Source organism: Saccopteryx bilineata, chromosome 5 (genome assembly GCF_036850765.1).
Source record: "Saccopteryx bilineata isolate mSacBil1 chromosome 5, mSacBil1_pri_phased_curated, whole genome shotgun sequence".
Taxonomy (NCBI): Eukaryota; Metazoa; Chordata; class Mammalia; order Chiroptera; family Emballonuridae; genus Saccopteryx; species Saccopteryx bilineata.
Genome location: NC_089494.1, coordinates 25,065,229 through 25,079,567, shown reverse-complemented (window position 1 = coordinate 25,079,567; position 14,339 = coordinate 25,065,229). Strand labels below are relative to the sequence as shown.

General features: G+C 35.2%; 1 pseudogene; it reads right to left on the bottom strand.

Annotated features, from left to right (window-relative positions):
• Positions 1-8,951: 8,951 nt before the first annotated feature.
• LOC136337804 (vesicle-trafficking protein SEC22b pseudogene) lies at positions 8,952-10,727 on the bottom strand (annotated as a pseudogene).
• Between the last annotated feature and the right edge of the window lie 3,612 nt (positions 10,728-14,339).

Genomic DNA, 14,339 nt, shown 5'->3' with positions numbered 1-14,339 from the left:
AAACAAATATTTTAAAATAAAACCATTTATAGCATGTGATAAATACAATGATAGATGAGCAAATGCAATCAGAGAAGATAGAAACGGGCACACAGTGCAGCTTGCTGGAGTCAGTGGAACTTTCATAGAGAATGTGAGGTTCATAAGGAAAACAGAAACTTCCAAGAAACAGAAATAACAGGTAGAAAGACACAGTGTTATGAAAATGCCAGCTGTGCTTAGGGGGAATTGAGCAAATCTACATGATTGGAGCATAGATTTGCCCGGAGCATATGTGAGATGTTGCTAAAAGTGCATTTTCTTCCATGTTAATTTTTTTAAAATCTTTTAGGGAGTGCGCGCGCATGTGTGGTGTGTGTGTGTGTGTGTGTGTGTGTGTCACTAAGAGAAGTAAAGATACCAGAATTTTTTAAGTTCCACAGCAACAAGGACACTTGAGGTAGGTTTTACTGTGGTCAACTGACAACAAGGAAGGGAGGGATGGAGAGAGAAAAGAACAGGCAGTATCTAAAGCAGGGGTCAGGAAGCTTTTTGGCTGAGAGCCATAAACGCCACATATTGTAAAATGTAATTCCGTGAGAGCCATACAACGACCCATGTATGTTACGCATTATCCAATAAAAATTTGGTGTTGTCCCGAAGGACAGCTGTGATTGGCTCCAGCCACCCGCAACCATGAACATGAGCAGTAGGAAATGAATGGATTGTAATACATGAGAATGTTTTATATTTTTAACGTTATTATTTTTTTTTTATTAAAGATTTGTCTGCGAGCCAGATGCAGCCATCAAAAGAGCCACATCTGGCTTACAAGCCATAGGTTCCCAACCCCTGATCTAAAGCCACAAATCCTCACTGATGTTCATTGCAGTCTAAATAATGGCCAATGCAAACCTAACCTAAAACAAATACATGGAAGTTGGAGAAATGGAGATAGATATTCAAGGGAGTTTTAGGATTAAATAAGAAAAGGTTGGGGTTATTATTTTAATAGAAATAAAATAAAATTTTGTAAAGCAAAATAAAGATATTTGTTAAAAAGTTTTCTTATTGAAAGTACAAACTTGGTCATGCTACTAATGGAGTGTTAGTATTTTTCTTCTAATCTGCATTCCAATGACACTTACATAGGTCAATTTTATATGCAAAAGCAGGACAACGAAATATTGACTTTGTTTACATAAGTAGTTTGAACTAAACTTAGCCTTATTATGGAGAAGAAAAGGAGTTAAATTATAGGTGACTATTATTTTGCAAGAATTTAAAATGAAAAGATTTTTGAAAGCTTTTGTTCAGCTAAGGAAATTGAACTAGACAAAACAAACAAGAAGACACAAAATCTCATTTCCTCAGGAACACTAATTACTTATATTATGCCATAGCTAAAAGTAAAATTCAAGCTTTGAAGCTTGTCTCTCAAGCTTCTTTTGTTTGTGGTTATTTTTTCTTTTTCCATGAAAATCTGAAAACCCAGTTGTTTGTGACGCCTACATACAAAAAGCTTCCACTGATATATTTAAGAAATACATGTGGTTTCTCCTTTTCTTCCTACTCTTATAGCATTTCTTCAATGTTCTTTTTTAACACTTCATTTTTTAGAGCAGTTTTAGGGTTACAACAAAACTGAAAGGAAGGTATAGAAATTCCCATGTAACTTTTGCCTCGATACATGCATAGCTTCTCATTACCAACATTACTAACTAAAATGAACATTATTTTTTACATGTAAGAGGAGGGGAGATAGTGAGGCAGACTCCCACATGCACTTCAACTGGAATCCACCCATCTTAGGCTGATGCTCAAATACTAAGCTATTTTTAGAGCCTAAGGCTGATGCATTTCAAGGGAGCTATTCTCAGCGCTTGGGGCACACTTGAACCCATTAGCCACTGGCTGCAAGAGAGGAAAATGGAGATAAGGGGGAGAGGGAGGGAAGGAGAAGCAGATGGTCACTTCTCCTATGTGCCTTGATCAGGATTCAAATTTGGGATATCCATATGCCAGGCTGATGTCTGTCCACTGAGCCAATGACCAGTGCCAAAATCTACATTTCTTACCAAGGATAAACCTACACCAATATGTCATAATCATTCCAAATCAATAGTTTATCTTAGGATTCACCCTTGCTATTATACATTCTATGCATGTGGTCAAATGTATAATGACATGTATCCATCATTATAATACCACACAGAGTATCTTTATTGCTCTCAAAACCCTCTGGGCTCTGCCTATTCCTGTCTCCCCCCTCCAATGCCTGACAACTACTGATCATTTTACTTATCCACAGTATTTCCTTTTCCATAATGACATTTAGTTAGAATCATGCAGCACATATGCGTCTTACATTGATTCTTTCACTTAGTAATAGTCATTTAAGTTTACTCCATGTCTTTTTTTGTGGCTTGATTAGTCATTTCTTTTTAGCACTGAGTAATATTTCATTGTAATAAATATTGGAAACTCTTCATCACGTACTTGATTTAGTTTCTGTAAACTGGCTTAAAATATTATAATCAATAAATGTGTGTCCTTTACCCAATATTGTACAATAAGATGAAAATAACTATTTAGTCACTCCTGTATATATTATTTGACTAGAAGTCCCAAATTTCCTATTTTTAAATTTTAAGAAAATCATTTTGTATAATGGAAAATAAATAATTTAAGTGCACCTTTCAAAATCTCTAAAAAAATCATTTGCCCCACATTTTCTAACTTGCACATTTTTATGTAAAGCTAGATTTTAGGATTTAGGTTTCATGCTGTTTTCAAATCAATATCAATTTCTGGCAAATCTACTTTGACATCAAAATAATAAATATATTTATTTTGCTTTCTTTTCCTATAAAATTTAGTATAATACCAGAACCATCAGTTATCCAAGTAAATACGTTTTATTCTCTAATATTGGATACTGAATTTAAAAAGTTTTAATCTTTATATAACTTGAGAGTTTAAAATCTTTAGAAACAACAAAATTATTGAAAGTTCAAATTTTTGCTTATACCTCATACATTTTATATGTACATTTTACATATTGTGATAATAGAATGGTTTAATTTATTTTTCCTGGAGATTCTATGTCCAAATTTACAATATAAGATATAAAATATCATTGTACACTATATGTTAAGAGTGTGATATGGGTCAGATACCATAAGCATTTCATTTTATTGTTTCAGTTAATTTACTCAACAGCCTAGCAGAGTGAAATTATCACTCTTATATAGTACATGACTAAACTGGAGATCTAAGGAGATATACATCTTTTCAAGTTCACTCACATGGCAAATGACAGAACTGGAAATCAAACTCAGATATTACTATTTTTATTACAACATGGAGAAACTACATATCCTATTACTGAGTGATAAGAAGCATTAGTATCCTGTGTTGATACACAGGGCTAAAATGGAGTATTCACATAAAGCTGACATTTTTTCCAGAGAAGTTGCCTGTTACCTTTCTGATGGAGTCTCTCTAAAAGGCTAGTAGAGCTGGAAACAGAAAAGAGGCTTCAGCAGATGTAAATACCCAATCAACTCTTTTGTCAGACATGTGGTTCCTCTTGGAAGAATTACCAAGGTTAGATCAAGAGGTAAATTGTAGGGTTTCCCTTATCTATACTGTGGCATGTCTAGAGAATGCCCAAACATATGATAGGAACCAACAAGATCAACTAAACAGTCTAGGAGTAAGCCTGAACTCTGTATACACTATAAAGTAAATGATTTTTTAAGAAGCTTTCTGGTAGCTGACCCTAATTTGCCTGATTCACTTGGTTTTTGATAAAACCACTAACACACTTACACAGCATTTGCTTCATTTTTTAATGCCTTATACATAAAAGTTAATGAATATATTAAAATGATTTTAATTGTATTTTTAAATAAAGAAAAGCAAGATAGTTAGATATCATGAAAAATAAATAATGCATATAAATTATATTACTATTCAAGAATAGCCCAGAAAAAAATGAAAGGGAAGACTCATAAGAAAGAAAATTTTTTATTAGGTATCAAAATATATTACAAGGTTTCAGAAACATGTCATTGTTCAGAGTAATAAGTCGTCATGCCATAATACATATGATGAGGGTGAGATTGAGATTTTTACATCTGTAGGAAAAGATGTGCTAAATAATAAATTTTCTGGAACAAGTGCCTCTCTAATAAAGACTTTAGATTATTGTTTTATACCTTACAATGAAATAAATAAGTAAATAAAATTAAAAAATTAAAGTCTGTAAAGTCTACATTTAAAAATGAATTTAATTTACTGAGGAATAATATAAGAAACATTATTTACAATTATTTCCTACTAAACTTGGAAGAAATTTATAGAGAAAAAAAAGTACAAATTCAAGTCAAGTCATTAATGTAGTAACAGATATATATTGAATGGGACATTTTAAACCTTGTCAACACAATAAATTAAAAATAAAAATTAAACATATAAAATAAGAAATATAGAAAAACACTTAAAAATATCTCACTTAAGTATGAATGAAGTGATAATAGCTATATCTTAAAAGAGCTTTTACCATCTGTGCGATATGAAAATAGTCAAAAAAGTAAACAGGCAATTAACAGACTAAGAAATAAAAGAAATGTCTATAAATATAGAAAATGTATTAAATTTTAAAAGTGATCAAAGAAATAATTTAAAATAATAAATTAGGGAAATTTTTATCAGTCATAGTCACAAAATATGAAAAAAATGATAAAGATTTATGCCGTTAGAAAGTCTATTGGTAGTTAACGTCATATATTTTTGAAACTTGGTACCACCTTATAAAAACACAAGTACCAAATTTTTACAAATTGTGTGTTTACTCTAGTAGTTCCATTTCTAAGAATCTCTTCTAGGCATATGACTATTACAAAAGATGAGGCCCTGGCCCCCAGTGCATAGAGCATTGACCTGGCATATGGACATCCTGGGTTCAATTCCTGGTCAGGGTACTCAAGAGAAGAGAACACCTGCTTCTCTCCTCTCCCTCTCTCCCTACTTTCCCTTTTCCCTTCCCACACCCAGTGGCTTGATTGGTCAGAGCGTCAGCCCAGGCACTGAGGATAGCTTGATTGTTTCGAGCTTTGGCCCCATACAGGGGTTGCCGCATGGATCCTGGTTGGGGCACATGCTGGAGTCTGTCTCACTATCTCCTCTCTTCTTACTTAAAAAAGAAAACAAAAAAAGATGATGACTAGTATACTACCATATTAGTATAAGTAAAGTGAGAATATTTGCTGCAACATATATTCTTTTTAGGAGAAAGAAAAAGAAAAGACTGAAGAGAACATATCCAAAGAAAGTAGGGAATGTTTAACATTTTGTTTGTTTATACTATTTAATTAAAATTGAATTTTGCTACAAGTAATAGAAAACCAAAAAAAAAAAAAAAAACAAAACCAAAAACACACACACACACACAAAACAACAGCAAAGAAAACAACCCCCAATAAACCACAGAAAACAAAAATAAAATTAAAACCGTTGACACACTTAGATGTTGATTTCTCTCTGATAAGAATGTAGGGTTTGTGTGCCATCTCTCCTTCATGAAGTCCTTAGGGACCCAGACTCTATAAATGCCACTGCCTCACCTTCCATGTACTGTGAACCCTCCTTCTATGACCCAGCTTGGAAATAGTCACCTTCAAGAAGTAGAATACACTAATGGGTGGGGAAAAAGAGGTAAAGGATAGAAGTTTGACACTTCTTAAAATATCTAGAAACTGCAGAAAAATATGTCTGCTTAAATCTTACTGTTCAGAACTTAGTCAAAAGGTCCAACTTAATGCAAAGGTATAGTCTGTATTCTTGATGGTTATTTGATTTACTAAGAATTGTATTACTTTAGACAAAGGAAGTACTCATTCTAATAAAAATCTAACATTCTCTGCCATGCATACTACAAATAAAGTAGCTATTTGGTGTACTACTTGGAAGAATGATTTTGAAATATAATCACATTAAAAATAATTTTCAAATATTTATGCAATGACTTTTTATTCTCTGTTTACATATAAATAAAGTGACAATAATAGAAAATGCTACAAGAATTTTTATTACGGTTTAAGTAAGATAGAATTATATTAAGTGCTTAGAATAGTGCTTGGCACAAGATAAACGACTAATATGTATTTATTATTAATATGATTGTTTAAAACTGTATGTAAATAGATTCATGTTTATGAAATTATATTTCACTTTTTATTATATACTTTTGTATTTAAAATATTTTTGAGTATTTATTACTTTTTTTTCTTAATCCAGTAAGAAAAATATCTAGCTGGATGAGTATCAGAAGCAACATGTTTACAGATTTTCTAGATACATCTTTTTAAGATTGAATTAATTATATTGTAATTGTGAGCTGTGCTTTTATGGTACAAACTATACTCAGATATTTTAAAGCAAGAAACTGTTATAAATATGATTCCTAACATAGCTAGCAGATAATAGATATTAATAATAAATAGTAAATTAATAATTCATAAAAATACCAGAGAAAAAATGTCAAAAAGCAGATGAAAGCAAAGTTTTGTTTGAGAAAATTTAGTTTATTAATATTTCATCTTATATTATATGTTCTTATGAACAAAGTGGCAGGAATAATTATTCATTTAAAATATGAAAAATTCTCCAAACTGTGCTGTTTTGGTGCATATTGTGAATCAGGTATTTAGATGTAAATAAGCATATTAAGATGACATTTTATAACTTCCTACTGAATCCTAAGGTCATCTATACTGGAAAAATCTGTAATCATAGCATGCCATCAATTAAATAGAGAAATAATGAACTGTGATTGATTATGTTAAAATATTCTTATATAATTATCAGTAACTATCATGGGGATTGAATTTATATTATTATATACACACTCAGAGAGTATATGTATCATATACATTATATATATACATTACATACATAAAGGGGGTGTGTGTGTTTTAAAATTGAGGTAAATTATAAAACAAAATTTATAATTTAACTAAAGTGTACAATGCAGTGGCATTTAGTACATTCACAACACCACTCTTTCTAGAACATTTTTATTACCCTCAAAGAAATCTTGTATCTATTAAGCAGTCATTTCTTGCTCTCCTCTTTCCCAGCCCCGGCCAAACACAAATTTGCTTTCTGTCTATGCATTTACATATTCTGGATATTGCATATATATAAATAAAATCATACAATATGTGGCCTGTTGTGCCTGACGTTTTTCAAGGTTCATCCATGTTTCAGCATGTGCCAATGCTACATTTTTCATGTGGCTGAGTGATGTTCCATTGTACGGATATACCAGCTTTTGTTCACCCATTTATCAGTTGATAAACATTTTGGTTGGTTCCACCTTTTGATTTTTGTGACTATTTCTGCTATAAATACTTGTGAACAAGGTTTTTGCTTCAAGACTATTTTCTAGATTATAAGGGTATGTATCTGGGAGTAGAACTGCTGGTTCATATGGTAATTTTGTGCTTAACTTATTGAAGAATGATCAGACTAATTTCCACAATGCCTATACCATTTTATGTTATTATAGAAATGCAGGAAGGTTCTAACTTCTCCAATACATTGCCATTATATTATTTTCTTCTTTTTATTTGTTTTTTTTTATAATTATTCTAGAGAGTGTGATGTGCTATCTCATTGTGATTTTGATTTGCATTCCTCTCGAATGACTAATGATATTGAGTATCTTTTCACTAATGATATTGAGTATTTGTTGGCCATTTGTATATCTTTTTTGGAGAAATATATTCAAGTCCTATGACCACTTTAAAATTAGATTGTTTATATATTTATTGTTGAGTTATTTATATATTCTAGATATAACACTGATCAGATATATGATTTGCAAATGATCTTCTCTTATTCTTGGGTTGTCTTTTTACTCTTTTCGTAGTGTCTCTTGTTGTGCAGGGTTTTTTTTCTTTTTGTTGTTTTTGTTGTTGTTGTTGTTTTTAACATTCTAGAAATATTTATTTCACTGCTGACCACTTGGTTATAGCATGCAACTCTCAATAACGAGCTGCCGCTCTCCACTCCTACAGAAGCACCAGATGCTACGGTGCCACCACCTAGCTTTTCAGCCTTTCAAAGGCTCTTATGACCAACATTATTACTTAGGGACAAGCCTTCTAGGGACCTAAAAGCACTTATTCTCTATAAAAAGTAACTTCATATTTCATGCACAAAATGCTAACTGGTGGACTGAGGTCCAAAATGGAAAGAAAAAAATTTATTCTAGTTCTATAAATTATTAGGAATAAAATAAGCATCTCTCCTTGCCTTATTATAAGGAAACAGATTTTTTTTCTCTATCAGGAATCAGGAGAGTAGCCTTAATGACCCCACAGAGCCATAAAACAGTTCAGTGGTTCAAGTTCTTTCTGAAAATGTTAAGAAATAAGAAGTTGGCTCATTTCCCTATATAATTTAAAGAAATACCTACAGTATTTGTAGGAGTTATAGGTTATATTGCAGACCCTTATGGCAATATTTAAAAGGCCTATGCTCCCATTTAAAAAATTCTATCTCCTGACCTGTGGTGGCGCAGTGGATAAAGCGTCGACCTGGAAATGCTGAGGTCGCCGGTTCGAAACCCTGGGCTTGCCTGGTCAAGGCACATATGGGAGTTGATGCTTCCAGCTCCTCCCCACCTTCTCTCTCTGTCTCTCTCTCCTCTCTCTCTCCCTCTCTGTCTCCCTCTCTCCCTTTCTGTCTCCTCTCTAAAATGAATAAAGAAAATTAAAAAAATAAAAAAAATAAAAAAAATTCTATCTCAGAAGGTAAAAGGAAATCCCCATTATCCTTGAGCAAAAAAGGGAAAAAATTGTAGGTACTGGTGTTAATAAAAGCCACTATAAATGAGTTATCTAGCGCTAGCTCATTCTCAGCGAATTTATACAATAGAAACTGAAGCCAGTGGGAGGTGCTCTTAGAGTTCTTCTCAGATCAATGTATTTAGTAGTTTGAGTAGTCACACTGCAAAAACTTAATTAAATATACAGCTGAACATTCTCCATTTTGAATTTGAGACTGTCCTGAAAGGATGCTTATGGGACGTGAAACTACTGGGCACAGATGAATTTTAAAATATGTTAGCAAAGTGTGGCAGGAGGAAGACAGAGGGGAGGACTGTAGTGGAGACAGTGAGAAAGGGCAGGACAAAGCTGTAGCTACAAGCTGGGCCTTTCTGCTCATTAAGTCAGGGCCTCTGGCTATAGGTACTAATATAAACCAGATGCTGAAAAATAAAATTAAGAATGTCCCAAACTAATTTAAGTCTTTTAAGGAATAAATGACAGAAAACACTTTAGCTTCTTAATCAAGGAGTGCTATAATATAATTTCAAGGCATCTTAATATAATCCATTTAATCCTACAATAATTGTGCAATAAGCAAAATATAAAAGGAAAATAACAAAGGTTAACTTCCTACAGGGGCCAAGAGACAGACCTTTGCAGCGCAGCAGTAACCTTCACATACTGGATTCTTACTGAAAGGCCATCAAAAACTCAGATTACCAAAAATCACAAATGTTAGCAACAAAAGGAATGTTGATTAGATAGAGTCAAAAACCTTCCCAAAGGGCTGCCTTCTCTGAAGGAATTTCAGAATATTGCTGGCATGGGTTGGCTGAGTTAAATCTCACCAATGGCTCCGTTACAGAATGAGATGCCCCAGTCAGTGCTGTTTTAAAAATGTAAAACACTGGGAGGAAAAAAAAATCAAAACAATCAACTTTTCCCTAACATATATGGCTTAGCACCCAGAGAAAGCCTCTGCCCCCAAAGGAGACTTCCTACATAGGGTTAAGCTTCATTAAATGAGGTGTAACCTTTCATTTTCAGGAGGTGTCTTTTCTTGCAAGGTCTTTAGAGGCAGAAGCTCCGCTTGGATTCTAATATACATCTCTGTGAGCTCAGCTTCCTGCAAACACACACCTGCCAGGCTCTAGGCTCTCCCTTGCCAGTGACTGGACTCACTACTTCACAGCCACCAGAATCGCACATACACTATTAACATGATGAAAAACACAGCAAATGCCGCAAGTTTGGCGTAAGTCGACCGCATGTTTAAGTACTTCGCATCCTGGCGGTATTTCTTGGACAGATTGGACAAATTGTTAGCCTTTGAATCCAATGCTGAGAGTGCTTCTCCTCGTTGTAACACTTCTTCAATGTTGGCCACCATAAGCCTCTGCACATCTTGCAATTCAGTGTTGATGGAGCCTAGGTTTCTCCGAGCATGACTGTCAATGTAGAGCTTCTTGGTTTTCTGAATGTAGGTCTCAAACTCAATAAAGCAAAAGGGTCTAGACACAGTGGGCACCTTCTTTCCATACTGCTCGTCAAATTCTGAGTGTAAATCTCCTAGGTAGGCAAATGCCAACTTCTTAGGGAAGGTAGCTTCACACAAAACCAAGTAACACACCCCTTGCTCAATAATGTAGTGAAAAGTCATGGCGCCAGCTTCCAAGGAACATCTCGTAGGGGACTGGTCATTCAGCTTCCGAAAGAGCTGCTTAGCCTGACTCTGGTACTTCTGAAGGTCCCGGACAGACTGTTCGTCCTCCTGGATCGAAGCGGCCAGCGGGAGCCCGTCCGCCACTCGGGCGATCATCGTCAGCAGCAACATCGTCACAGGTTACAGGGAGCCAGCACGGCTGTCGGCGTCCTCTAGATTTCCTCCGCCGCTACAACAGTTATAGCTCTCTGTTGTGCAGTTTTTATTTGATGAAGTTTAATTTATTTATTTGTTCTTTGCTGTTTGTGCTTACAGGTGATGTTTCCAAATCCATGATCATAAAGATTTGCCCTTACATTTTCTTCTAACAGTTTTATACTTTTAGCTCTTATATTTATGTATTTGATTCATTTTGGTTTAATTGTCATATATGGTTTTAGGTAACAGTATAGCTTAATTTTTTTGTATATCATTCTATTTATTACAATAGTTTTAGTTTTAATAAATTCTGCTATTATAATTCACAATTTAAATAAACCTGAAAATATATTTTGCAATCTAATGAATAAAGCTAAATTTTATTGAGTACAGACACATGTGCTAATAACTTTATGCATTCTCATTTATCCTTCAAATAAATATATGAGGCACTGAATAAAAGCAGAAAATAGGAGATAAAAATTCTCATACTTTTTCATTGCAGTGAAATATATTTAAAAAGTTTTGTTACTTAGAGCTATTTAAATTAAAAAGTGTAAGATAGTAGAATGTATGTGAATATCAATATGTGTATTGAGAAATAATAGTCATTTTTCTATACAATTATACAGTGTGTTCGTAAAGTCATGATGCACTTTTGACCGGTCACAGGAAAGCAACGAAAGACGACAGAAATGTGAAATCTGCACCAAATAAAAGGAAAACCCTCCCAGTTTCTGGAGGAGAATGTGGCAGCATGTGCGCATGCACAGATGTTGACGTAACACCATATATACAGTGGGGCAGCCCACGGCCATGCCAGTCGAGATGTGGACAGTAGAGAGGAAAGTTCAGTGTGTTCTGTGGCTCGCTAAATTCGAGTCCATGACCAAAGTGCAACGTGAATATCGGCACGTTTATAATGAAGCACCACCACAGAGGAATAATATTACTCTGTGGGATAAGCAGTTGAAGGAAACCGGCGGTTTGGTGGAGAAACCCCGTTCTGGTAGGCCATCAGTCAGTGATGAGTCTGTAGAGGCTATACGGGATAGCTACCTAAGGAGCCCTAAAAAATCTGTCCGTGAGCGCACATCGAACTGCACTGAATAGGTATGAAACTGGGAGAGTTTTCCTTTTATTTGGTGCAGATTTCACATTTCTATCATCTTTTGTTGCTTTCCTGTGACTGGTCAAAAGTGCACCATGACTTTACGGACACACTGTACTATGTTTCAGGACTCAACAAAGACAATGTAATGATTATTTAGCCCTAATATTAGAATAATATATGGCTTTCTCCAGGACAAAAACTTAAATTCTAAAATAGGTAATTATAACTGTATTATTAAAATAATTCATTTCATAAATCCTAAAAGTGAGTTAACATTAGAAATTATACTTGCTAAAACTTGTGTTAAAAAACAAACAAGAAAATATTTAAGTGAAAAAAATTTAATACATTTATTAAGAGTTTATCATAGTGATTATGGCTGTCAACTAACTTTGGAACTATAAGTCTCAAGCATTTTGGCATGGTGGAATAAACACTAAAATAGAGGATAGCAGACTGAGCTTACAAATTTCACCTCTACCTTAACTAGTTAGAGTGTTTGAGGGCAAGTATCTAGACTTCTCTACGTTGAAGATCTCTGTTATTTCAAAAGGAGATGTTAAAAATACAATGATGTTGGCCCTGGCCAGTTGGCTCAGTGGTAGAGCGTCGGCCTAGTGTGCAGAAGTCCCGGGTTCGATTCCCAGCCAGGGCACAGAGGAGAAGCGTCCATTTGCTTCTCCACCCCTCCCCCTCTCCTTCCTCTCTGTCTCTCTCTTCCCCTCCCGCAGCCGAGGCTCCATTGGAGCAAAGATGGCCCGGGCGCTGGGGATGGCTCCTTGGCCTCTGCCCCAGGCACTAGAGTGGCTCTGATCGCAACAGAGCGACGCCCCGGAGGGGCAGAGCATCGCCCCCTGGTGGGCAGAGTGTTGCCCATGGTGGGCATGCCGGGTGGATCCTGGTCGGGCGTATGAGGGAGTCTGTCTGACTGTCTCTCCCCATTTCCAGCTTCAGAAAAATACAAAAAAAAAAAAATTACAATGATGTTGACATTCTAAGTTCTTTTATTAGCGGGTTAAGTTTTATTAACTTAGAGCTGGCTCAGAAGCACTGTGAGCCTCAGTTTCCTCATTTATAAAATAAAGATTTCTGCAGGCTAAACTTGTAATGCTTTGTATGAATAAGATATGTAAGAAATACTAGTTTCTTACTCCCTTGTCTCTTTGAGTTCAGTTTCTCAAAGTAAAATTAAAACTTTAAAATGACCATTTATTTATTCAAGATAACTTAGAAAGTTATCTAGTTGTCCAGTTGTCCAGTCTCAATATCTTGATTTTAAAAATGAGGCATTAATTTAGTTAATATACCCAGTCTAGATCAAAAGGTGGCAGGACAAAATAGAAGAGCTTGCTCTGTGTGGATATACTAATCTGTTGCTTTCATTGGAGCCATATAAAACCTTGCTTGGGAGGGAGAGATACACTCAGAAAATGTAGTGCTTTTTAAAATCTCCGAGTAGACCACTCACAGCTTCCCTCTCTCTCTTTCTTAGATATGGCTTTGGATTCTGCCTTTGATATAATAGCTCTGGGCAAGAAAAAGGCATCTGTGATCCTTGGGGCATCTGGTACATCCATTTGCCCCCAGAGGAGGAGGGATCAGAGTTAAGCATGACTCACAGAGGGCAACAACTGAACGGCAGAATTGAAACTGTGCTTGTAAAGTCCTGTATCAGAGGCTGGACCTGCAATGTGAGAGGAAGCAGTGAGCCTGCTTCCTACTCACTGGCAGGCACAACTGGGTGATAATAGGCAGTTTTAGGAAATCTGGGAAAATACCTTCAGAAGTGGTAGGAAGGAAGGCAGGAAGGAAAGTAGACAGAAGAACAAATTCAAGAGTTGTTGTATACAGAGATGACGGTTTATTAATCTTTGTAAGAACAAACAAAATCCTGGCTTATAAGAGCTACTCGCTATATGTTGGTTGACTTCTAGAAAATCTTAAAGGAGGGGAAAGCTGAGGGCTGTGAGTGAGAGAAAGAAGAAGTGATAATGGTCTGTATTGAGCAGTGGCTGGAGATGACGGACTGTAATGAGTGGTGTGCAATATCATAGCTCACTTGTTTTTTCTCTTGCACACGTGCACACACGCACACATGCACACACTCACACACACACATTACTCACAAAGAAAGCATTATTATCCTCTTTTTAAAGATGAGAAAACTGAAACTTATAGAGTGTTTTTCCTTATGATTACTCGGAAAGCAAACAGAAGTCAGCATTCCTGTTCAGGGCTGTCTTGCCCAGGGTTTCCCAGACCTCCTTTACTGCCTTGAAAATGCCTCTTCTTCCAAGATACTCACTAAACACCCAGGTAACATGCCATTTATAAAATGCATGATAACACTTCTGAACATGATGAGAAACTTGTAAATACTCTTCTCATTTAAATTCTTCTGATTATGATTTTTACTGACTTGATACATAACCAGTTAGAATTTATAATCCCCTCCCCATATTTTATGTTTACTAGGCAAGCAGCATGAGAGTTGCTAATATTTATAGAATACCCTTCATATCATCAATCCATTTATATAAGA